The 26,984-nt window shown below is 44.3% G+C and overlaps 1 protein-coding gene across 13 annotated transcripts in view; it reads left to right on the top strand.

Moving 5' to 3' along the window:
• ZC3H11A (zinc finger CCCH-type containing 11A) overlaps positions 1-26,984 on the top strand; it is a 142,826-nt gene that overhangs the window by 3,458 nt on the left and 112,384 nt on the right. For 4 of the 13 annotated variants that reach the window (XM_069756535.1, XM_069756536.1, XM_069756537.1 and 1 more), the window contains exons 2-3: positions 26,025-26,054; positions 26,853-26,902. The exons of 3 other annotated variants lie outside the window; for them this stretch is intronic. The gene's annotated coding sequence lies outside the window, so the exon portion shown is untranslated. Of the gene's footprint in view, positions 1-26,024; positions 26,903-26,984 lie in introns of all 13 variants that reach the window. 6 more of the 13 variants (XM_069756532.1, XM_069756531.1, XM_069756533.1 and 3 more) reach the window with 4 other exon arrangements.

Below are 26,984 nucleotides of genomic sequence, written 5' to 3'. Positions count from 1 at the left end.
ACATTATTTTTTCGAATTAGTGTATGGCAAGAATAAGGAATTTGAAATGGCGTTTGATTAATTTTGATCACGGTTGTAATTATGCTTATGAAAGCTGATGACTTTGTTAGTACAGAGTGACTACTGAAACCACCATGTCACTCATTTGTATGCACCTTCCCACCTGCTTGTTTTCCCTCTATCTCCTTCTCCCTCTTTAGTTGACAGCTCTGGCTTCATACAGCCAGAGAAGGGAGGAGATAGATGGGATGGTGTATTTAAATGATTGGGTTCAACAGTCACTGTGCTGACAGTCCCTTTTAAAGGGAACCTGTCAGCAGGATTGTGCACAGTAACCTACAGTGTCAGGTCTGCGCCATTGTACTGACTAAAATGATACCTTGGTTGATATCCATTTTATGGTTAATTTTTATTTTTAGTTTTGAGTTAATGATATCCGTGTCCTCTGGGTGCGGCCTGTGGGGGGGTCTTAATGTGATGTTCTGATTAGCTATTCATAATGCAGACTGCTGACAGGTCACCAATCCCTCACTGACCTGCCCCTAGTTTACATAATGATTATTATATATACACATATTTGGAAAAAACCCTTCTGCAGGAAGGTACCAGCCATGGCACCTGCTCTGCAGCATAATCACATATGCACTGTGTATAGAATTAATGTCTGAGGTTATCCTGCTATTGCAAAAAAATCAATTTGAAAATGGTGCCGGCTGCGCCTGCGCAGTAGTAGCCATCAGTGATCCAATAGCTGCTACTTTGCTTTTTTTCTCAAGCAAGATGGTGCCGCCTGCACAGTAGCAGCTATCGGATCACTGATGGCTACCACTGCGCAGGTGCTGCTGGCGCTATTTTCAAGTGGGTTTTTTTTCTTTGGAATATCAGGAGTATCTCAAGCATATTAATTCTGTACATAGTACATATACGATCATGCTGCAGCGCAGGTGCCACGGCTGGTGCCTTTCTGCAGAAGGGTTTTGTTATATATTACTCATTATGTAAACTTGGGGGCAGGTCACTGAGGGGTCTGTGACTCACCAGAAGCCATACAGATGATTAGCTAATCAGAGCACCACATAAAGCCCCCCCCCCCCCCCCCCCACATGCCACCCCTGAGCACCAGCATGTCATTAACTCAAAACTGAAAACAAAGATTAAACAACAAGCACAAGATGGATTTAATCACCTAAGGTATCATTTTATTCAGTGTAACGGTGCCAACCTGGCAATGTCTGTAGGTTACTGTACACAATCCTGCTGACAGGTTCCCTATAAATTAGGCCTGTCACTTTTTGCTTTTCCGTGCAGTCGAAGGGCCCATCAAAATGCTGCATTTGGATGCATCCGCATACAACGCATGTCCCTATGTACCGAATGTTAAAGACAGGTATGCAGACCCATGCAGAAGTAGGCGGAGCTTTAGGTATGCAGACCCATGCAGAAGTAGGCGGAGCTTAACTCCTTTACCCCCAAGGGTGGTTTGCACATCAATGACCAGGCCAATTTTTACAATACTGACCACTGTCCCTTTATGAGGTTATAACTCTGGAACGCTTCAACGGATCCCAGTGATTCTGACATTGTTTTCTCGTGACATATTGTACTTCATGATAGTGGTAAAATGTCTTTGATATTACCTGCGTTTATTTGTGAAAAAAAACGGAAATTTGGCGAAAATTTAGAAAATTTTGCAATTTTCCAACTTTGAATTTTTATGCAATTAAATCGCAGAGGTATGTCACACAAAATACTTAAGTAACATTTCCCACATGTTTACTTTACATCAGTACAATTTTGGAACCAAATTTTTTTTTTTTTGTTAGGGAGTTATAAGGGTTAAAATTTGACCAGCGATTTCTCATTTTTACAACACCATTTTTTTTTTTGGGACCACATCTCATTTGAAGTCATTTTGAGGGGTCTACATGATAGAAAATACCCAAGTGTGACACTTCTAAAAACTGCACCCCTCAATGTGCTCAAAACCATATTCAAGAAGTTTATTAACCCTTCTGGTGCTTCACAGGAATTTTTGGAATGTGTAAAAAAAAAAAAAAAAAAATGAACATTTACCTTTCTTTCACAAAAAAATTACTTCAGCTCCAATTTGTTTTATTTTACCAAGGGTAACAGGAGAAAATGGACCCCAAAAGTTGTTGTACAATTTGTCCTGAGTACACCGATACCCCATATGTGGGGGTAAACCACTGTTTAAGCGCATGACAGAGCTCGGAAGCGGAGCGCCATTTGACTTTTCAATGCAAAATTGACAGGAATTGAGATGGGACGCCATTTTGCGTTTGGAGAGCCACTGATGTGCCTAAACATTGAAACCCCCCACAAGTGACACCATTTTGGAAAGTAGACCCTTAAGGAACTTATCTAAATGTGTGGTGAGCACTTTGACCCACCAAGGGCTTCACAGAAGTTTATAATGCAGAGCCGTAAAAATAAAACAAATTTTTTCCCACAAAAATTATTTTTTAGCCCCCAGTTTTGTATTTTTAACAGGAGAAATTGGACCCCAAAAGTTGTTGTCCAATTTGTCCTGAGTACGCTGATACCCCATATGGGGGGGGGGGGGGATGCGCGCCTGGAAGGTGAGTGCATGGACGCTGGAGGGCGACAGAGCAGCGCGCATCGGAAGTAAGTGCAGGAGTGCCGCCTCCCAGAAGAAAAAGAAGAAAAAATCAAACAGATGATTATGGCCACATTAAAAAAAGCCGGAAATGACCTTAAGAAGGGCCATGTCGGTGTTGGGGTCCCTAACCTTCTGCATACCGGCAGTAAAATGGGCCCAGTTCCATGCAAGAGAACTACAATGGTGTGTGCTGCAGAACGACCGAGAACTTCAGGGACAGTTAGAGCAGAAGCTCACTCTCCCACTCTCTGTGCTCCAATCTCTCAGATGGTGGTTACAGATAGTCATCCCCCAGAGGAGTTCCCTGGACATTCACAGCCTCCATGGTAATCACAACGGACGCCAGTCCATGGGGATGGGGAGCTTACTCGGACACACTATGGGTCCAAGACCCCTGGGCTCAAGACGAGTGGGAGCTCCTAGCAATAGAAAGGGCACTAGAGAGATTACTTCCACACTTGGCAGGGCATCATGTGAGAGTCCTATCGGACAACCGAACAGCGGTCGCATACGTGAACCACCAGGGAGGCACCCGCTCTCGGGCACTGATGCACATAACCACAAGACTCATGTCTCTAGCCGAAAAGCACTTCCTGTCATTATCGGCCCTGCATATCCGAGGTGTGGACAACATAAAGGCAGACTTTCTAAGCAGGAACCACTTGAGGCAAGGGGAATGGTCCCTAAAAAAGTCCGTTTTTCAACGGATAGTGCACATGTGGGGAAAACCCAGGGTGGACCTCTTTGCCTCAAAAGTCAACAAGAAAGTCCAAAAATTCTGCTCCCTGAACCCTACAGACAGGCCGTTGGCAGTAGACGCCTTTAGCATAAAATGGACATCTGGACTCCTGTATGCCTTCCCACCGATATGTCTAATCCCAGTGGTTCTGAGGAAGATCAGGGAAGACAAGGCCAGAGTGATCGTGATAGCGCCCTTCTGGCCGAAAAGACCGTGGTTCTACTGGCTGAGAGTGATGTCAGTGACGGACCCGTGGGTTCTCCCGGAAGACCAGGACCTTCTAACTCAGGGTCCCTTCAACCACCCGCAGAACTCCGGGCTTCATTTGACAGCCTGGCATTTGAGCGGTCGTTACTAGAGAAAGAAGGGTTCTCAGCTGGGTTAATATCCACCTTGCTCAGCAGCAGAAAACCAGTAACGACCAAGATCTATGGGAGGATATGGAAGAAATTCCTGTCCAGCTCAGGGCCAATACGGGAAGGGGAGGTCCCGATAGTGGCAATACTCGAGTTCCTGCAGAAGGGCTTAGATCTGGGGTTAGCTGTTAGTACCCTCAAAGTACACATTTCAGCCTTAGCAGCCCTATTCAACTGTGACCTGGCAAGTAATAGGTGGGTGGTGAGGTTTATCAGAGCCTGTAGTAGAGCTGACTCTGTCCCATCTCCTACTCCTCCACCATGGGATCTAAATCTAGTGTTAACTGCCCTGACGGAAAGCCCCTTTGAGCCGTTAAATACAACTTCTGATAAAATTCTAACATTAAAAACAGCTTTGTTAGTGGCACTTACATCGGCCCGTAGGGTGGGGGATTTACACGCATTGTCAGCTGACCCTCCTTACACACAAATCATGGACGATAGGGTTGTATTAAAATTAGATCCGGCGTATCTCCCCAAAGTGGTATCGAGATTCCATAGAACTCAGGATATAACCCTACCCTCTTTTTGTCCCAACCCTAGTAACAAAAAAGAGGAGAGACTCCATTGCCTAGACGTTAGGAGATGTATCCTACAGTATCTAGAGAATACAAAATCCTGGAGGAAGCAGAGGGCTTTATTTGTTTCGTTCCAGGGGTCAAGGAAGGGCCTTAAAGCCTCAAAACAGACTATAGCTAGATGGGAGAGATAGGCCATTATTCTAGCATATAGTAGTGCAGGCAGGGTTGTTCCACAGGGTCTGAAAGCCCACTCCACGAGGGCCATGGCGACGTCGTGGGCGGAGAGAGCAGATGCTACCATCGACCAAATCTGTAAGGCGGCCACTTGGTCCTCTCCGTCTACATTTTTTAAACATTATAGGCTAGACCTATCTGCTACCTTTGATCTCACATTTGGGAGAAGAGTGTTACAAGCAGTGATCCCTCCCTAGAAGAGAATACAAATCTCTGTAACTCTCTCGTGGTGCCGTCATGTATGATGGAAAAACACGGGTATTACATACCTGGTAATGTGTTTTTTCATGAGACATGACGGCACCCTTATATTCCCACCCTTTTGATCACGTCATTAGTTGGGTGCATGATTAGCATTATTTGTATTATACACTCCCTGGGGTATCGGTGAATAGAACCGTATAGGATGTATTATTTATGTGTACACTAACCAGCGGAGTTCCTCTCGTACTCTGTAAAACAACTGATGTGGAGAGAGGAGCCACCCCTTTTATCTTGAAGGTTTCCTGTCCTTGATGGGCGGATTCCCTCTCTCGTGGTGCCGTCATGTCTCATGGAAAAACACATTACCAGGTATGTAATACCCGTGTTTCGTCGCTGGACTCCCGCAGACATCGCTGAATCGGCGTGTGTGACGCCGATTCAGCGATGTCTTAACTGGTAACCAGGGTAAACATCGGGTTACTAAGTGTAAATGAAAAAAAACAAAACAAACACTACATACTTACAGTCCGGTGTCTGTCCCCAGCGTTCTGCTTCCCTGCACTCCTCCTGCATCCTGTGTCAGCGCTGGCCAGCCGTAAAGCAATTACAGCGGTGAAGTCACCGCTCTGCTTTTACGCCAGCACTTACACAGTGCAGGGAAGCAGAAAGCCGGGGGACGCGACAGGAATGTAAGTATGTAGTGTTTTTTTTTTTTTACATTTACACTGGTAACCAGGGTAAACATCGGGTTACTAAGCGCGGCCCTGCGCTTAGTAACCCGATGTTTACCCGGGGACTTCGGATCGTTGGTCGCTGGAGAGCTGTCTGTGTGACAGCTCTGCAGCGACCAAACAGCGACACCGCAGCGATCGGCATCGTTGTCGGTATCACTGCAGCGTCGCTAAATGTGACGGTACCTTTAGATGGAATGGTCTGCAGGCGTCACATTGCAATTGCAGAGCCCCTAATGTAACCTAAACAGTAGAAACCCCCCACAAGTGACACCATTTTGGAAAGTAGACCCCTAAGGAACTCATCTAGATGTGTTGTGAGAGCTTTGAGCCCCCAAGTGTTTCACTAGTGTTTATAACGCAGCCGTGCAAATAAAAATATTTTTTTTCCACAAAAATTATTTTTTAGCCCCCAGTTTTGTATTTTTCCGAGGGTAACAGGAGAAATTGGACCCTAAATGTTGTCCAATGTGTCCTGAGTACGCTGATACCCCATATGTTGGGGTAAACTCCTGTTTGGGCACATGGGAGAGCTCGGAAGGGAAGGAGCACTGTTTTACTTTTTCAATGCAGAATTGGCTGGAATTGAGATCGGACGCCATGTCGCGTTTGGAGAGCCCCTGATGTGCCTAAACAGTGGAAGCCCCCCAATTATAACTGAAACCCTAATCCAAACACACCCCTAACCCTAATCCCAACGGTAACCCTAACCACACCTCTAACCCTGACACACCCCTAACCCTAATCCCAACCCTATTCCCAACCGTAAATGTAATCCAAACCCTAACCCTAATTTTAGCCCCAATCCTAACTGTAGCCTTAACCCTAGCCCCAATGGGAAAATGGAAATAAATACTTTTTTTTAATTTTTTAATTTTTCCCCAACTAAGGGGGTGATGAAGGGGGGTTTGATTTACTTTTATTGCGGTTTATTTAGCGGATTTTTATGATTGGCAGCCGTCACACACTGAAAGACGCTTTTTATTGCAAAAAATATTTTTTGCGTTACCACATTTTGAGAGCTATAATTTTTCCATATTTGAGTCCACAGAGTCATGTGAGGTCTTGTTTTTTGCGGGACGAGTTGACGTTTTTATTAGTAACATTTTCGGGCACGTGACATTTTTTGATCGCTTTTTATTCCGATTTTTGTGAGGCAGAATGACCAAAAACCAGCTATTCATGAATTTCTTTTGGGGAGGGGCATTTATACCGTTCCGCTTTTGGTAAAATTGATAAAGCAGTTTTATTCTTCGGGTCAGTATGATTACAGTGATACCTCATATCATTTTTTTATGTTTTGGTGCTTTTATACGATAAAAACCATTTTATAGAAAAAATAATTATTTTTGCATCGCTTTATTCTGAGGACTATAACTTTTTAATTTTTTTCGCTGATGATGCTGTATGGCGGCTCGTTTTTTGCGGGACAAGATGACGTTTTCAGCGGTACCATGGTTATTTATATCTGTCTTTTTGATCGCGTGTTATTCCACTTTTTGTTTGGCAGCATGAGAATAAAGCGTTTTTTGCCTCGTTTTTTTTTTTTTACGGTGTTCACTGAAGGGGTTAACTAGTGATATAGTTTTATAGGTGGGGTCGTTACGGACGCGGCGATACTAAATATGTGTATTTTTTTTTTTTTTAATTTAGATAAAGAAATGTATTTATAGGAAGAAAATAATAATAATAATAATAATCTTTATATAACGCTAACCTATTCCTCAGCGCTTTAAAGGTTGCACACATTATCAGTATGTCTTTGGAATGTGGGAGGATACCGGAGAACCCGGAGGAAACCCACGCAAACACGGAGAGAACATAAAAACTCTTTGCAGATGTCATCCTTAGTGGGGCTTGAACCCAGAACTCCAGCTCTGCAAGGCTGTTGTGCTATCCACTGCGAATATATATATATATATATATATATATATATATATATATATATATATATATATATATATAATTTTTTTTGTTTAGTTTCTTTTTACACATTTGAATATATAAATTTTTTTACACTATAACATTGCCCCAGGCGGAGGCATCATGTTATAGTGTAAGATCGCTGATCTAACACTTTGCTGTGCACGGTGTCAGATCAGCGATCTGACGTGCATTTCTCCTGGCTTCCCGGCGCCTGCTCTGAGCAGGCGCAGTGAAGCCACCTCCCTGCAGGACCCGGATGCTGCGGCCATCTTGGATCCGGGCCTGCAAGGAGGAGGAGGTGGTAAGAGACCCTCGCAGCAACGCGATCACATCGCGTTGCTGCGAGGGTCTCAGGGAAGCCCGCAGGGAGCCCCCTCCCTGCGCGATGCTTCCCTATACCGCGATCATGTCGGGGGCTAATGTACCAGGGGCGGTCCGTGACCGCTCCTGTACATAGTGCCGGATGTCAGCTGCGATAGGCAGCTGATACTTGGCCACGCTCCCCCCGTGAGTGCGGCCAGTCGCTATGACGCACTATCCCGTCGAGGGTCAGATAGGCCCAGGTCACCTCGACGGGATAGTACGTCTAAGGTCAGAAAGGGGTTAAGGGAAGGTATACGCAGACCAGCTAAACGCAAGTGTATGCCTAGCCTTAGGGCTCTTTTCCACTTGAAAGATAAACGTCCGTGTCTCACATGTGAAAACCAAGCTGTGGCGTCGGCACTGCAGAGCGGAGCGTGCAGCTGCATAGCAATATATGCAGCTGCACGCTCCGCTCCCAAGTGCTGACGCCCGAGCTTGGTTTTCGCATGCGAGACACGGACGTTTATCTCGCAAGTGGAAAAGAGCCCTTAGAGAGAACAAGGTCAATCATTTTATAATATTAACAATAGTAACAAGAAAGGAATTACAATAAACCAGGGTAACATCAAAGGATGTACATGTACATTTCACATGAGAGCAGCATAATACAAAGAATAGCAGGTTTACCCAGAATTCTTTGCAGTAGGCGGAGCTATGCAAATCATCTTTCCACCCCAGTCTAATCCACAGCGCTTGGAACCGCCAAGCGTGCAATGCTGCGGATTAGTTTCTAAATTTACACAGCCAACCAATTCCTACCTGTGGACACGTGTTTCGGGCTTTAGGCCCTCATCAGCACAGGGCTGGAATTGGTTGGCTGTATGGAGTGGGGCTCGGTGAGCAAGCGATACATATATGCTAGCCACCTTAGGGCTCACTGAGCCCCACTCCATACAGCCAACCAATTTCAGCCCTGTGCTGATGAGGGCCTAAAGCCCGAAACACGTGTCCACAGGTAGGAATTGGTTGGCTGTGTAAATTTAGAAACTAATCCGCAGCATTGCACACTTGGCGGTTCCAAGCGCTGTGGATTAGACTGGGGTGGAAAGAGATGATTTGCATAGCTCCGCCTACTGCAAAGGATTCTGGGTAAACCTGCTATTCTTTGTATTATGCTGCTTGCAAGTACTTTCCGTTTCAGGAAAGCATCTACTATGTATTTCCTTTAACCCCTTTCTGACATGGGACGTACTATCCCGTCGAGGTGGGGTGGGCCCCTATGACCATGGACGGGATAGTACGTCCAGCGCGATCGGTGGCGCTCACGGGGGGAGCGCCGCCGATCGCGGCCGGGTGTCAGCTGCCTATCGCAGCTGACATCCGGCACTATGTGCCAGGAGCGGTCACGGACCGCCCCCGGCACATTAACCCCTGGCACACCGCGATAAAAGATGATCGCGATGTGCCGGCGGTGCAGGGAAGCATCGCGCAGGGAGGGGGCTCCCTGCGGGCTTCCCTGAGCCCCCCGCAGCAATGCGATGTGATCGCGTTGCTGCGAGGGTCTTACCTCCCTCCCTGCCTGCTCGAGCCCCGGATCCAAGATGGCCGCGGATCCGGGTCCTGCAGGGAGGGAGGTGGCTTCACAGAGCCTGTTCAGAGCAGGCACTGTGAAGCAGCCTGCACTGCTATCAGATCGGTGATCTGACAGAGTGCTGTGCACACTGTCAGATCACCGATCTGTGATGTCCCCCCCTGGGACAAAGTAAAAAAGTAAAAAAAAAATTTTTTCAAATGTGTAAAAAAAAAAATATTCCAAAATAATGAAAAAAAAAAAAGAAAAATATTATTCCCATAAATACATTTCTTTATCTAAATAAAAAAAAACAAAACAATAAAAGTACATATATTTAGTATCGCCGCGTCCGTAACGGCCCGACCTATAAAACTGGCCCACTAGTTAACCCCTTCAGTAAACACCGTAAGAAAAAAAAAATGGTACCGCTGACAACGTCATCTTGTCCCGCAAAAAACGAGCCGCCATACAGCATCATCAGCAAAAAAATAAAAAAGTTATAGTCCTGAGAATAAAGCGATGCAAAAATAATTATTTTTTCTATAAAATAGTTTTTATCGTATAAAAGCGCCAAAACATAAAAAAAGATATAAATGAGGTGTCGCTGTAATCGTACTGACCCGAAGAATAAAACTGCTTTATCAATTTTACCAAACGCGGAACGGTATAAACGCTTCCCCCAAAAGAAATTCATGAATAGCTGGTTTTTGGTCATTCTGCCTCACAAAAATCGGAATAAAAAGCGATCAAAACATGTCACGTGCCCGAAAATGTTACCAATAAAAACGTCAACTCGTCCCGCAAAAAACAAGACCTCACATGACTCTGTGGACCAAAATATGGAAAAATTATAGCTCTCAAAATGTGGTAACGCAAAAAATATTTTTTGCAATAAAAAGCGTCTTTCAGTGTGTGACGGCTGCCAATCATAAAAATCCGCTAAAAAACTTTCTATAAAAGTAAATCAAACCCCCCTTCATCACCCCCTTAGTTAGGAAAAAATTAAAAAAATGTATTTATTTCCATTTTCCCGTTAGGGTTAGGGCTAGGGTTAGGGCTAGAGTTTGGGTTGGGGCTAAAGTTAGGGTTCGGGTTGGGGCTAAAGTTACAGTTAGGGTTTAGATTACATTTACAGCTGGGAATAGGGTTGGGATTAGGGTTAGGGGTGTGTCAGGGTTAGAGGTGTGGTTAGGGTTACTGTTGGGATTAAGGTTAGGGGTGTGTTTGGATTAGGGTTTCAGTTATAATTGGGGGTTTCCACTGTTTAGGCACATCAGGGGCTCTCCAAACGCGACATGGCGTCCGATCTCAATTCCAGCCAATTCTGCGTTGAAAAAGTAAAACAGTGCTTCTTCCCTTCCGAGCTCTCCCGTGTGCCCAAACAGGGGTTTACCCCAACATATGGGGTATCAGCGTACTCAGGACAAATAGGACAACAACTTTTGGGGTCCAATTTCTCCTGTTACCCTTGGGAAAATACAAAACTGGGGGCTAAAAAATAATTTTTGTGGGAAAAAAAGATTTTTTATTTTCACGGCTCTGCGTTATAAACTGTAGTGAAACACTTGGGGGTTCAAAGCTATCACAACACATCTAGATGAGTTCCTTAGGGGGTCTAGTTTCCAAAATGGTGTCACTTGTGGGAGGTTTCTACTGTTTAGGTACATTAGGGGCTCTGCAAATGCAATGTGACACCTGCAGACCATTCCATCTAAGTCCTCATTCCAAATGGAGCTCCTTCTCTTCCGAGCCCTCCCATGTGCCCAAACAGTGGTTCCCCCCACATATGGTGTATCATCGCACTCAGGACAAATTGGGCAACAAATTTTGGGGTCCAATTTCTCTTGTTACCCTCGGGAAAATACAAAACTGGGGGCTAAAAAAATTAATTTTTGTGGGAAAAAAATTTTGTTTTATTTTTAGGGCTCTGCATTATAATACTTTAGCAAAACAAAAGTCCAAACGTAACGTTCTAGACGCCTCTGACCAATATTAATACACAAGACAGCAAAGCCAGCCACTAAATTTTAAAACTTAACATTTAATATGTATACTTCTAAAACAATATCTTATGTTTAAAATTATAATTAGGTGCTCATGCGTACCAGTGCACTAGACAAAAAATAGTTTGATCTCACCAAACGCCGTTTCTCTCCTTCTTATAGATTTCTGTGCTTTTCCAGAGCACGGCGTAGGGGAGAGACAAGTAAACCTTTTCCCCTCAAGGGGGAGACGAAGGGGAGGGGGTGGGGGTTGAAACCTATCTCCCCTGTCGTGCCCCGTGTATAAGTCTCCCACCCTGACAAGGGCAGTTCCCAAGTTTGAGCCTGTTTAAATGAAGCCCATTGGAAAATATAGCCACCCTGGATAATGTATCGTCTTATACTTCCTTTTTTCTTCCCGACGCGTTTCCCTCCCCGTTATGGGGGTTCATCAGGGGATTGAAAGAATGTCCAGGTTCATGAAGGTATTCTGCAGTGGCAGACAAAACCTCATCTAGTAGTATCCTCCATGTGAGGGTCAAGCAGTCTCTCTCTTGTCAGGTCTAGTTGCCATTAAATAAGGGAGGGGGAGGTGCTTGGACTCAGCGTCTGTCATCACTTCCCTTTTAATTATACCATACATATTATTCTATTTAAATCGCTCCTTGTTAAACACATATTTCTAACAATACTCACAGAACAGTTTATTATACTCTTTAAGCAGTTCACATGTAGTTGTAGATTAGTTCTTATATCATGCGCTGTTCAGCGTGCCTCATTAACACCTCTGCGTAATGGAGCAACTGCGCATGCTCCTCTAAACCATAGAATTCCTTCACCCACATTTGCCGATCTGATTGATAATGACTCAGAACATACTACCACCCGTGCGCTCTTCACATAACCCGGGTCAAAGTGCTCACCACACCTCTAGATAAGTTCCTTAGGGGGTCTACTTTCCAAAATGGTGTCACTTGTGGGGGGTTTCAATGTTTAGGCACATCAGGGGCTCTCCAAACGAAACATGGCGTCCCATCTCAATTCCAGTCAATTTTGCATTGAAAAGTCAAATGGCGCTCCTTCGCTTCCGAGCTCTGCCATGCGTCCAAACAGTGGTTTGCCCCCACATGTGGGGTATTGACGTACTCAGGACAAATTGTACAACAATGTTTGGGGTCCATTTTCTCCTGTTACCCTTGGTAAAATAAAACCAATTGGAGCTGAATTAAATTTTTTGTGAAAAAAAGTTAAATGTTCATTTTTATTTAAACATTGAAAAAAATTCCTGTGAAGCACCAGAAGGGTTAATAAACTTTTTGAATATGGTTTTGAGCACCTTGAGGGGTGTAGTTTTTAGAATGGTGTCACACTTGGGTATTTTCTATCATACAGACCCCTCAAGATGACTTCAAATGAGATGTGGTCCCTAAAAAAAAAAAAATGGTGTAGTAGAAATGAGAAATTGCTGGTCAACTTTTAACCGTTATAACTCCCTAACAAAAAAAATGTTGGTTCCAAAATTGTGCTGATGTAAAGTAGACATGTGGGAAATGTTACTTATTAAGTATTTTGTGTGACATATCTGTGATTTAATTGCATAAAAATTGGAAAATTGCGAAATTTTCTAAATTTTCGCCAAATTTCCGTTTTTTTCACAAATAAACGCAGGTAATAGCAAAGAAATTTTACCACTATCATGAAGTACAATATGTCACGAGAAAACAATGTCAGAATCACCTGGATCCGTTGAAGCGTTCCAGAGTTATAACCTCATAAAGGGACAGTGGTCAGAATTGTAAAAATTGGCCCGGTCCATAACGTGCAAACCACCCTTGGGGGTAAAGGGGTTAAAAAAAGAGCCGGATTGGGCCAGAGGGAAAAAACCTGATGTGTGAAAATAGCCTAACCTACAGTGTCAGTGCCGTTATACTGAATAAAATGATGGCTTGGGAGATGAAATCCGTCTTGTGACTGTTAATCTTTTCAGTTAACCCATTACTTGCCAAATTAAAATTTTTACAAGTACGGATTTTTCAGAAAAGGGCGTCCCAATATTCAATTAAAAATGACAATGACATGATTTCCTATTTTGAAAACATTCACTCTACAAACGCAACACAAAAAATTGGACCTAATTATAAAAATTATAAAATCTAAGTTTCTAGAAGCTAAAGATTAGGCGTCCCCAAAAAAAGGACATTGGTAGATAATGGGTTAATGAGATGCTCGTTCTCTGGGGCGGCGTGGGGGGGGGGGGGGGGGTGTTTGCTTGATGTGGTGCTCTGATTAGATATTCATAATGCAGACTGCTGACAAGTCACTGATCCCTCTCTGACCTGCCCCCTAGTTTGCATAATGAATCTATAATATAACGCTGGGAGTGTCACTCTGTCCGAAGCCTTTATAGACTGCGCAAGCGCCGGCGCAGTCTGGGCCTCACAGAGTGACGCTCCCGGGAGATCGCGGTATGCGTTCACACTGAACGCACACCGCGATCTCCAGCAGAGAAGCAGGGACCGCCAGGAGGGGGAGTATCGCCTATATTCACCTGTCCTCCGTTCCACCGCTGAGCGCCGCCATCTTTCCAGTCCTCAGCCTGTGACCTTCAGTTCAGAGGGCACGATGACGCGCTTAATGCGCGCTGGCGCCACCCACTGACCAGTCACGGGCCGAGAAGATGGCGGCGCTCAGCGGTGGAACGGAGGACAGGTGAATATAGTAAGTGCTGGGGGGCCTGAGCTGGCGGCGATACCGGCACCTGACCCCCACAGCGCGCCGGTGTCCCCACCTGCTCAGGCCCCCCAGCACTCAGCGCCCAGCGACGATAGGTGAGTATGTTTTTTTTTTTTTTTTTTTTATATTGCAGCATACGGGAGCATATAGAATGGAGCATGTTAACCATCAACCATAATGGAGCAGTGTATGAGGGCATATAGAATGGAGCATGTTAAGGGGGCCATAAACCATAATGGAGCAGTGTAAGGGGGCATATGGTATGGAGCATCTTATGGGGGCCATAAACCTTTATGGAGCAGTGTACGGGGGCATATACTATGGAGCATCTTATGGGGGCCATCAACCTTTATGGAGCAGTGTACGGGGCATATACTATGGAGCATTTTATGGGGGCCATAAACCTTTATGGAGCAGTGTATGGGGCATATGGATGGGAGCAGCAAATTAAAGAACGGTGGCGCAGGATGGGAGCAGCACATGTCAGAACGGGGGCGCAGGATGGGAGCAGCACATGACAGGATGGGGACGCAGGATGGGTGCAGCACATGACAGGATGGGGACGCAGGATGGGTGCAGCACATGACTGGATGGGGACGCAGGATTTAGCAGCACATACCAGGATGGAGACCATATACCAATATAAATGCTCGCCACCCGGGCGTAGAACGGGTTCAATAGCTAGTAGTATATATACATACTGGGAATAAAGGTACCTTCACACTGAGCGACGCTGCAGCGATACCGACAACGATCCCGATCGCTGCAGCGTCGCTGTTTGGTCGCTGGAGAGCTGTCACACAGACGGCTCTCCAGCGACCAACGATCCCGAGGTCCCCGGTAACCAGGGTAAACATCGGGTTACTAAGCGCAGGGCCGCGCTTAGTAACCCGATGTTTACCATGGTTACCAGCGTAAACGTTAAAAAAACAAATAATAATAATAATAATTTTTATTTATATAGCGCCAACATATTCCGCAGCGCTTTACAAATTATAGAGGGGACTTGTACATACAATAGACATTACAGCATAACAGAAATACAGTTCAAAACAGATACCAGGAGGAATGAGGGCCCTGACACGAGAGGTGGATGGTAACAATTGCTATAATTATTCGGACCGGCCATAGTGTAAGGCTCGGGTGTTCATGTAAAGCTGCATGAACCAGTTAACTGCCTAAGTATGCAGCAGTACAGACACAGAGGGCTATTAACTGCATAAAGTGAATGAGAACATAGTGCGAGGAATGTGTTTTTTTTTTTTTTTTTTAAATAGGCCACACAGGGATCGTTAGGTTAATGCATTGAGGCGGTAGGCCAGTCTGAACAAATGAGTTTTTAGGGCACGCTTAAAACTGTGGGGATTGGGAATTAATCGTATTAACCTAGGTAGTGCATTCCAAAGAATCGGCGCAGCACGTGTAAAGTCTTGGAGACGGGAGTGGGAGGTTCTGATTATTGAGGATGCTAACCTGAGGTCATCAGCGGAGCGGAGGGCACGGGAAGGGTGGTAGACTGAGACCAGAGAGGAGATGTAGGGTGGTGCTGAGCCATGGAGCGCTTTGTGGATGAGGGTAGTAGTTTTGTACTGGATTCTGGAGTGGATGGGTAGCCAGTGTAATGACTGGCACAAGGTAACAAACAAACACTACATACTTACCTTCAGCTGTCTGTCCTCCGGCGCTCTGCTTTCCTCTGCACTGTCAGCGCCGGTCAGCCGGAAAGCAGAGCGGTGACGTCACCGCTGTGCTTTCCGGCTGGCCGGCGCTGACACAGGATGCAGGAGGAGTGCAGAGAAGCACAGCGCCGGGGACAGACAGCTGAAGGTAAGTATGTAGTATATGTTTTTTTAACGTTTACGCTGGTAACCTGGGTAAACATCGGGTCACTAAGCGCGGCCCTGCGCTTAGTAACCCGATGTTTACCCTGGTTACCAGTGAAGACATCGCTGGATCGGCGTCACACACGCTGATCCAGCGATGTCAGCGGGAAGTCCAGCGACGAAATAAAGTTCTGGACTTTCCTCAGCGACCAGGGATCTCCCAGCAGGGGCCTGGTCGCTGTCACACATAACGATTTCCTTAACGATATCGTTGCTACGTCACAAAAAGCAACGATATCGTTAACGATATCGTTATGTGTGACGGTACTTTAAGGCTGTCTTACCAATTTTACCACACGCGGAACGGTATAAAAGAACAAGACAAAAAGCAATTCCTGAATTACTATTTTTTGTTCATTTTGTCTCCCAATAATCGGAATAGAAAGCGATAAAAAAATGTCACGTGCCAGAAAATGGTACTAATTAACCCCTTTACCCCCAAGGGTGGTTTGCACGTTATGGACCGGGCCAATTTTTACAATTCTGACCACTGTCCCCTTATGAGGTTATAACTCTGGAACGCTTCAACGGATCCAGGTGATTCTGACATTGTTTTCTCGTGACATATTGTACTTCATGATAGTGGTAAAATTTCTTTGCTATTACCTGCGTTTATTTGTGAAAAAAAACGGAAGTTTGGCAAAAATTTTGAAAATTTCGCAATTTTCCAACTTTGAATTTTAATGCAATTAAATCACAGAGATATGTCACACAAAATACTTAATAAGTAACATTTCCCACATGTCTACTTTACATCAGCACAATTTTGGAACCAAAATTTTTTTGTTAGGGAGTTATAAGGGTTAAAAGTTGACCAGCAATTTCTCTTTTTTTAGGGACCACATCTCATTTGAAGTCATTTTGAGGGGTTCATGATAGAAAATACCCAAGTGTGACACCATTCTAAAAACTGCACCCCTCAAGGTGCTCAAAACCATATTAAGAAGTTTATTAACCCTTCTGGTGCTTCACAGGAATTTTTGGAATGTTTAAATAAAAATGAACATTTAACTTTTTTTCACAAAAAATTTAATTCAGCTCCAATTTGTTTTATTTTACCAAGGGTAACAGGAGAAAATGGACCCCAAAAGTTGTTGTACAATTTGTCCGGAGTACGCTGATACCCCATATGTGGGGGTAAACCACTGTTTGGGCGCATGGGAGAGCTCGGAAGGGAAGGAGCGCCTTTTACTTTTCAATGCAAAATTGACAGGAATTGAGATGGGATGCCAGGTTTCGTTTGGAGAGCCACTGATGTGCCTAAACATTGAAACCCCCCCACAAGTGACACCATTTTGGAAAGTAGACCCCATAAGGAACTTATCTGGATGTGTGGTGAGCGCTTTGACCCACCAAGGGCTTCACAGAACTTTATAATGCAGAGCCGTAAAAATAAAACAAACATTTTTTCCCACAAAAATTATTTTTTAGCCCCCAGTTTTGTATTTTCCCGAGGGTAACAGAAATTGGACCCCAAAATCTGTTGTCCAATTTGTCCTGAGTGCGCTGATACCCCATATGTGGGGGTGAACCACTGATTGGGCGCATGGGAGGGCTCGGAAGGGAAGGAGCGCCATTTGGAATGCAGACTTAGATGGAATGGTCTGCAGGTGTCACATTGCGTTTGCAGAGCCCCTAATGTACCTAAACAGTAGAAACCCCCCACAATTAACACCATTTTGGAAAGTAGACCCCCTAAGGAACTCATCTAGATGTGTTGTGAGAGCTTTGAACCCCCAAGTGTTTCACTACAGTTTATAACGCAGAGCCGTGAAAATAAAAAATCTTTTTTTCCCCCCAAAATTATTTTTTAGCCCCCAGTTTTGTATGGGACATCACAGATCGATGATCTCACAGTTTGCATAACACTCTGTCAGATCACCGATCTGACTTAGAGCAGTGCAGGCTTACCAAGCGCCTGCTCTGAGCAGGCAGTTGGTAAGCCACCTCCCTCCCTGCAGGACCCGGATGCGGTGGCCATCTTGGATCCGGGCCTGGAGCAGGGAGGGAGGTAGGGAGACCCTTGCAGCAACGCGATCACATCGCGTTGCTCCGGGGGTCTCAGGGAAGCCCGCAGGGAGCCCCCTCCCTGTGCGACGCTTCCCTATACCGCCGGTACACCGCGATCATGTTTGATCGCGGTGTGCCGGGGGCGGTCCGTGACCGCTCCTGGCACATAGTGCCGGATGTCAGCTGCGATAGGCAGCTGACACCCGGCCGCACTCCGCCCGTGCTCCCCCCGTGAGTGTGGCCGATCGCTCTGACGTACTATCCCGTCGGTGGTCATACGGGCCCATCCCACCTCGACGGGATAGTACGTCAGATGTCAGAAAGGGGTTAAAATGTCAGCTCGTCCTACACAAGTCCTCACATGACTGTCAGCCGAAATGTAAAAATATTGTAGCTCTCAAAATGTGATGCAAAAACTAGTTTTCCATTACATCCCTCAGGACGGCACCATGGAGGATGTCCTTCCTTGACATATAGCGGGACAGGATCATAGAGAGGTTAAAAGGGCCCTCCACCCTTCAGTGCTTTTCCTGTCCCTACAGGGACGGTTGTATGAGAGGTTGCTCCTAGAGCAAAAAGAGCCTGTGGATTCTCTTCCCCCTGTCAAGTGGACCGTGGCCGACTCCTCTTTGAGAGGTTCCTAAGCCAACAGCCTGTGCAATGGGCTTAGGGGGATCGTGCGGCAGGTCCAATCCTTCCCCCTGTCAAGTAGCCCAGGGTGGAAACTCCCCGGTGGGGAGTCCCTCAGCCCCAGAGACCAGTCGAGCGGACTTGCTCCTGGGTAGAGCCGCTTCCTCCCGGTGGGGGGGCTCTCGTCTCGGACACCGACCGGCAAAACACAGCTACTTCCGAAAGGAGCACTGAAACTCAACTTCCACCTCTCTACAGTGAGAGCCAAAATGGGCTAGACCCCTTACTTTGCAAATCTAAAATCACCTGTGCCAAATGGGAGGAGTGCTGGTCCAAGAAATAGACTAGAACATGCTTTGCAAAAAAAAAAAAGGAGCATGAACCGCACATCCCAAAATCATACGTTGCTCTAAAGCCTACAGTTATATGAAAAAGTTTGGGGCCCCCTATTAATCTTAAGCTTAATGTTTTATAAAAATTGTTTTTTTTTTTTGCAACAGCTATTTCAGTTTCATATATCTAATTACTGTTGGACACAGTAATGTTTCTGCCTTTAAATGAGGTTTATTGTACTAACAGAAAATGTGCAATCTGCATTCAAACAAAATTGGACAGGTGCATAAGTATGGGCACCCTTCCAGAAAAGTGACGTTAATATTTAGTAGATCCTCCTTTTGTAAAAATAACAGCCTCTAGTCGCTTCCTGTAGCTTTTAATGAGTTCCTGGATGAAGGTATTTTTGACCATTCCTCTTTACAAAACAATTCCAGTTCAGTTAAATTTGATGGTCGCCGAGCATGGACAGCCCTCTTCAAATGATCCCACAGATGTTCAATGATATTCAGGTCTGGGGACTGGGATGGCCATTCCAGAACAGTGTAATTGTTCCTCTGCATGAATGCCTGGGTAGATTTGGAGCTGTGTTTTGGATCATTGTCTTGCTGAAAGATCCATCCTCTGGGTAACTTCAACTTTGTCACTGATTTATGAACATTATTGTCAAGAATCTGCTGATACTGAGAGGAATCCATGCGTCCCTCAACTTTAACAAGATTCCAGGTGCCGGCATTGGCCACACAACCCCAAAGCATGATGGAACCTCCACCAAATTTTACTGTGGGTAACAAGTGTTTTTCTTGGAATGCTGTGTTTTTTGGCCGCCATGCATAACGCCTTTTTGTATGACCAAACAACTCAATCTTGGTTTCATCAGTCCACAGGACCTTCTTCCAAAAAGAAATTGGCTTCTCCAAATGTGCTTTTGCATACCTCAGCCGACTCTGTGGCGTGCTTGCAGAAACGGCTTCTTTCGCATCACTCTCCCATACAGCTTCTCCTTGTGCAAAGTGCGTTGTATAGTTGACCGATGCACAGTGACACCATCTGCAGCAAGTTGATGCTGCAGCTCTCTGGAGGTGGTCTGAGGATTGTCCTTGACTGATCTCACCATTCTTCTTCTCTGCCTTTCTGATGTTTCTCTTGGCCTGCCACTTCTGGCCTTAACAAGAACTGTTCCTGTGTTCTTCCATTTCCTTACTATGTTCCTCTCATTGGAAATTGACAGGTTAAATCTCTGAGACAGCTTTTTGTATCCTTCCCCTGAAAACTATGTTGAGTAATCTGTTTTCAGATCATTAGACAGTTGTTTTGAGGAGCCCATGATGCCACTCTTCAGAGGAGATTCAAACAGGAGAACAACTTGCAAGTGGCCACTTTAGGTAGCTTTTCTCATGATTGCATACACCTGGCTATGAAGTTCAAAGCTCAATGAGGTTAGAAAACCAAAAAAAGTGCTTTAGTAAGTCAGTAAAAAGTAGGTAGGAGTATTTAAAACAAGAAAATGATAAGGGTGCCCATACTTATGCACCTGTCAAATTTTGTTTGAATGCAGATTGCACATTTTCTGTTAGTACAATAAACCTCATTTCAAAGCAGAAACATTACTGTGTCCAACAGTTATTAGATATATGAAACTGAAATAGCTGTTGAAAAAAAAACAAAACAATTTTTATAAAACATTAAGCTTAAGATTAATAGGGGTGCCCAAACTTTTTCATATAACTGTATAAGCATCATAGTGCTTCATATTGCCTTTGTGCGTCCTATTGCATCATATTGCTTCATGGTTCCTATATGCATCATAGCGCTTCATAGTGACTTTGTGCATCATATTGCATCACTGTTCCTATATGCATCATAGCGCTTCATATTGCATTTGTGCATTATATTTCAGCATATTGCTTCATGTTTCCTATACGCATCAGCACTTCATATTGCCTTTGTGCATTATATTACTGCATATTACTTCATGGTTCCTATACGCATCATAGCACTTCATAGTGACTTTGTGCATTATATTACAGTATATTGCTTCATAGTTCCTATATGCATCAGAGTGCTTCATAGTTACTTCATGCACCATATTGCATTGTATTGCTTCATTGTTCTTATATGCACCATAGCGCTTCATAGTTACTTCATGCATCATATTGCTTCATAGTCCCTATATGCATCGTATTGCTTCATTGCTCCTATATGCACCATAGCGCTTCATAGTTACTTCATGCATCATATTGCATCATACTGCTTCATTGTTCCTATATGCATCATATTGCTTCATTGTTCCTATATGCATCATAGTGATTCAGATTGCCTTTGTGCATCATATTTCTTCATAGTTGCTATATGCTTTCATAGTGCTTCATAGTGACTTTGTGCATCATATTACATCGTATTGAATCAGATTACTTAATAGTGCCTTTTGACATCATATTGCATTATATTGCATCATAGGGTTTCGGTGCCCTTTGCCTCAGGGGGTATCGTTAGTGTGTCGGGCTTGGTGCCTTTTTTTCGCCTCTGGCTGTGAGCCACTGGGTTAGACTTTCTATATGGTGCCTTGTTGTGTGGCCGCAACATTGTATCATTGGCCTACCACTTCACATTTTTGTCTTGGGCCTCAACTCTGGATATGGAATCCTTGTGTTTTGGACCCAGATCCAGCTTCTGTTACTTCATTCTTTACAACAAGGCTTAAGGTACCGTCACACTCAGCAACTTTGCAACGAGAACGACAACGATCCGTGACGTTGCAGCGTCCTGGATATCGATCTCGTTGTGTTTGACACGCAGCAGCGATCTGGATCCCGCTGTGCCATTGCTGGTCGGAGCTAGGAGTCCAGAACTTTATTTCGTCGTCAGGTCGGCGTGTATCGTCATGTTTGACATCCAAAGCAACGATGCCAGCAATGTTTTACATGGAGCTAACAACCAGCGAGAACGATAAGTGAGTCGCCGTTACATCACTGGATCGCTCCTGCATCGTTCTGGAGTTGCTGTGTTTGACGTCTCTACAGCAACCTAAACAGCAACGCTCCAGCGATCGGCTCGTTGTCTATATCGCTGCAGCGTCGCTGAGTGTGACGGTACCTTTAGTCAAGCAAACATATATGCTTGAATTGGCTTAGTAAAATTTGCATTTCTTCTGTTTGGAACAGATCTCTCAGGTAGGTTCTACCTTGAGTGCTAAAGGCAAGTCTATTACATAATTGGCTTTAAATGATGGCATACATCATTTTGATACATCCTATAAAAGGACATACTACTGTCCTGGGAGCGGAAAATCCCACGAGTTGAAAGGAAGTATTCCTTCAGCCTCAGACTGCTTTGCCCTAAGATATTAGGACCATCCACAATTTGCAAAACCAATTTGTTCAGAGCGGCCTATCACGTTCCTTAATCAGTCACTTTGTTTGTGTGTGCATGTGTAGCCCATCCACTATCTCCATATATCCCACACCCCCTGAAAATGGCGGGGCCATCATTGTAAATACAACATTGTTGTTACACACCTGTACATTGTATCTTCCCCGCCTCATTGTAGATTGTCAGCTTTCACGAGCAGGGTCGTTTTATTTTGTTTAATTATTATATGGTTGCTACTTATGACTGTTGTGTTTGAAATTGTCAAACTGTAAAGCGCTGCGGAATACACTATCTAAATAAAGTTTATTATTTATTATTGTTGTTGTTATTAATCCTTCCTAAACTCCACATTCGGCAATCAGACAGATTCTTGTCCCATAAGTCTGTGGCGTTTTGGTTACCAGGGACATCAGCACTGCTTTTTTACCTTGTGGCGAAGCAGCAGCACTGTCATGTGGCAGAGGATCCCATTCTCGCGGCTCTTACAGCAATCATTGCTCCTAATTTAAATGAAACTGTATCCAGGGCTCTTTATGTTAAGACCCCATAGTCTCACTGCCTCACAGTAGATAATCTCCCTCTGTGATGAGGAAGAAACCTACTTTTTCTCTAGCCATGGAATATGCATATATGGACAAATATGGTAAGTTGACATACTTATTATGTCTGCATTTATACGAGTCATTAGTCCAGTTTCGAATAATTTAAAGTGTCGGAAGATTTTTACTAGCACCACCACCACCACCTTCATCGATTCAGAGTCCAGACTCCCTGTGTCAAACATCAAGTAAAACAGGAGTGATGATCCACGTTTCTCTTTCAGCGCTTGTAATGAGAAGCCCGACGTTGGTAATGGCAGGAGATATTACCTGCCGGATGGTGTATTCCTTAGTTTCAATAATATATATCCCTTACTTGGGGTTAGACATCTAAGGATTCGGAATAGACGTGAGCTCCTGGATGAGTAATGTGCGTACATCCCAATGCTCTGCCATTATCCATTTACTAACTGTTATTGGTTTGATCCTCCCGCAGTCCAGGGCCTCTGTCCTGCAGGTCTCCTTGTAGTACAGTAAGCTGGTCTGTAACCAAGGCATAACCTGAGCCCAGAAGGACCGATGAAGGAACAGTCCTGTGTTGTTAAGCACATGCAGCTGCTTATTGGTCGGTACAGTCCTCATTGGGTGGTGGCTGTGACTTTCACCATATTTTGCTGGGCAGTAAGGTTTTCTAACCCTATTCTGGGGCTGCGGTGTCTATAAGTATCTATCACAATAAATAACTTGCTGTGGTTCATTATTGGTATTGGAGTACAATGGGTGTATTTCACTCTCTGCTTCTGATACTTATTTCGTTTACCACATTCATACGGAAATTGGCCATTATAGATGTATATAAGACACTTACTACAGTGATTTTCTTTGCGGATCTCTTTAGATATCTCTGGTTTTTCTGATCTTTCAGATCATTTATATATCTAGTCTGATTTTTGACTGGGACTTGGATTCCGTGGCTTCTGTACCCTCCCTGGGAGAGTTGCTTTGGTATTCTCCATGATGCTGTCCTGAGGGACGTAATGGAAAAAGGGAATTAGACCTACCGGTAATTCGGTTTCCAGGTAGTCCCTCAGGACAGCACCCATAGTTCCCTCCCTTATGTTTCTCTTTTTAGGTTTGCACGGGATTAATTTACCGGCAGATCGTTCATCCTTTGGGTCACCATGGCTCGAAATTAAGATGAAGCTGTTAAATGGTTTCACACCTGTTTGTAAGGGCACGTTTAGACCATTTATTTCCATCCTTCTGTGGTACTTTGAAAAAACACTGGCGGGTGGAGGTGGGAGGGTCCTTTTAACCTATGATCCTGTCCGGCTCTAGGTCAAGGAAGGACGTCCTCCATGGTGTTGTCCTGAGGGACTACCTGGAAGCCGAATTACCGGTAGGTCTAATTCCCTTTTTTCGCAATAAAAAGCATCTTTTAGTGTGTGACAGCACCAAATATAAAAACCCGATATAAATCCGGTATCGCTGTAATCGCGCCGACACGAAGTATAAAGTTGCCTAGTCACTTATACCGCACAAGGAGTCACGGACCGGACCATGACGCCCATCGGACCAGAACCGGACTGGGATCGCCCCTGAGTGAGCATAATCTAACCTCTTTTTTTTCATCTTTCAGGATATCTACAGAATTCTGTAGATAAGCCCCTGATGCCGGTGGGCTTAGCGCACCTTCGATTTTGGGGGTGATGGGTTCCTTTAACTATTTTGTGCACTATGACTCTGATTTAAGGTCATAAAAATTAAGTTAGAAAATTGCGACATTTTCGCCAATTTTACATTCTTTTTTCACAAATAAATGTATTGTATATACTCGAGTATAAGCCGAGATTTTCAGCCCATTTGTTTGGGCTGAAAGTCCCCCTCTCGGCTTATACTCGAGTCATACCCAGGGGTCGGCAGGGGAGGGGGAGCAGCAGCTGTCTAATTATACTCACCTGCTCCTAGCGTGGTCCCTGCAGGTCCCTGGCTCCCCAACAGCTTCTTCCTGTACTGAGCGGTCACATAGGGGTGGAGCCGCATATTCATTACTGTATTGAGCGGTACCGGTGACCGCTCAGTACAGGAAGAAGCTGGAGCGTCGGGGAAGCAGGGACTGCACCGTGCCAGGAGCAGGTCAGTATAATGGGGAGCGCTGTGCGATATTCACCTGCTCCTTGTTCTGGCGCCGCTCCATCTTCAGCGTCTTCTGCAGTGACGCTCAGGTGAGAGGGCGCGATAACGTGGTTTGTGTGCGCCCTCTGCCCGAACGTCCGTGCAGAAGATGCTGAAGATGGAGTGACTCCGGAACAAAGTCAAGTGAATATTGAAAGTGCCGGGGGCCTGAGCGCCGGAGAGGTGAGTATGTGATTTTTTTTTTTTTTTTATCGCAGCAAATGGGGAAAGTGTCTGTATGGAGCATCTTATGGGGGCCATAACGTTTGTGCAGTACTATATGGGGCAAGTGTCTGTATGGGGCCATAATCAACTTTTGTGCAGCATTGAGGCAAATGTCTGTATGTAGTATTTTATGGGGCCATAATGTTTGTGGAGCATTATATGGGGCAAGTGTCTGTATGGAGCATCTTATGGGGCCATAATCAAGGTTTGTGCAGCACTATATGGGGCAAATATCTTTATGGAGCATCTCATGGGGCCATAATCAACATTTCTGCAGCATTATATTGGGCAAATGTGTCTATGGAGCATCTTATGGGGCCATTATTAACCTTTATGCAGGATTATATGGGGCATATTTTAATATGGAGCATCTTATGGGGCCATCATAAATTTTATGGAGCATTATATGGGGCTCCTGATTCAATATGGATATTCAAAAACACTTAACCTACTGATGTCTCAATTAATTTTACTTTTATTGGTATCTATTTTTACTTTTGACATTTACCGGTAGCTGCTGCATTTCCCACCCTAGGCTTATACTCGAGTCATTAAGTTTTCCCAGTTTTTTGTGGCAAAATTAGGGGGGGGTCGGCTTATACTCGAGTATATATGGTAAATCATATCAAAGAAATGTTACCCATATCATAAAGTACAATATGTCACAAGAAAACATTCTCGGAATCAGTGGGATCCATTGAGGTCATAACTCTAGAACGCTTCAAAGTGACAGTGGTCAGGAAGGTGAAAACAGGCTTCAGGGTAAAGGGTTTAAGTGTGAGATTTGTATTGGACTGGAAGACTGATGAGCACCTTGTACTCACGCCTGTGTCATTTGTTGTTTTGTTTTTCAGTTTATTGACAATCGTGGGAAATCAATCAGTGTGAGTATGGAACTAACCTTTATCTACAAAGTGGCATTGCTTAGCCCTAATAGGATCACATCTTGCTCAGGTTGGGAGAACATCCGACAATGGCACGTAGCTTTTCTAGAATACTTGGTACTCATTCCACCAGGTTAAAAAGTGTAATAATCCATTATAGACCAAGTGCTTTAATAAAAAACTGCACAAACCCCTTGTATATTTTTTATATGGTAAGACATACATTATTGCATAACACTACTGGATATAGTGTGATTTCTTGACCAGTAAATATTCAGTTAGAACCGTAGTCATGGATACACCATTATTTGGTTAGACCGTATACATATAATCTATTAGATGCTCCTGTCTATACCATGGTAGTAGCAATATGTTTAAGACCGTATAATAACCCTGTGCTTATCTACTTCCGCTTTATTTTTAAGAAAGGGGGAGTTTTTTTGTTCTTTTCATACTAGGTTAAGAAGATGTGGAATGGAAGTTATTGAAAGCAGCTTAATTTTTCTTTTACTTTTTTTTTCCCCAAGAAGATTTTTTGATATTACATTCCTTGCAGAAAACTGGCCTTACGCTTTTTGGTGTTTTTTTTTTTTTCCTACTTTCTTTCCCCTCAAGTAGTTGAGGATTATATTTAAAAAAAATAGTTTTTTTTAAAAAGCCTTTTTTGTCTATGGACTGTCCTGTATTTCTTATACATAACTGATCATTCAAGGTCAAGTCTTAATTCCATTCCTTCACCTTACGGGCCATTCTCTGCCACAAATTAACTGTTGGATTGATGGTTGATTCGACCTACAGGAGAAAAGTCTTGCAGCTGTTTCAGTTCGGAGATCTACCAATGTGCCTTGGTGAGTTTTCACCTGCTAAAATGTTGTTTTAAGGGTATATCTATAGACAAAAATAAAGCAGGGTAGCAGGAGCAGGCAGTCT

Source organism: Ranitomeya imitator, chromosome 3 (assembly GCF_032444005.1).
Source record: "Ranitomeya imitator isolate aRanImi1 chromosome 3, aRanImi1.pri, whole genome shotgun sequence".
In the NCBI taxonomy this organism is placed as follows: Eukaryota; Metazoa; Chordata; class Amphibia; order Anura; family Dendrobatidae; genus Ranitomeya; species Ranitomeya imitator.
This window is presented reverse-complemented; position numbering and strand designations above follow the sequence as displayed.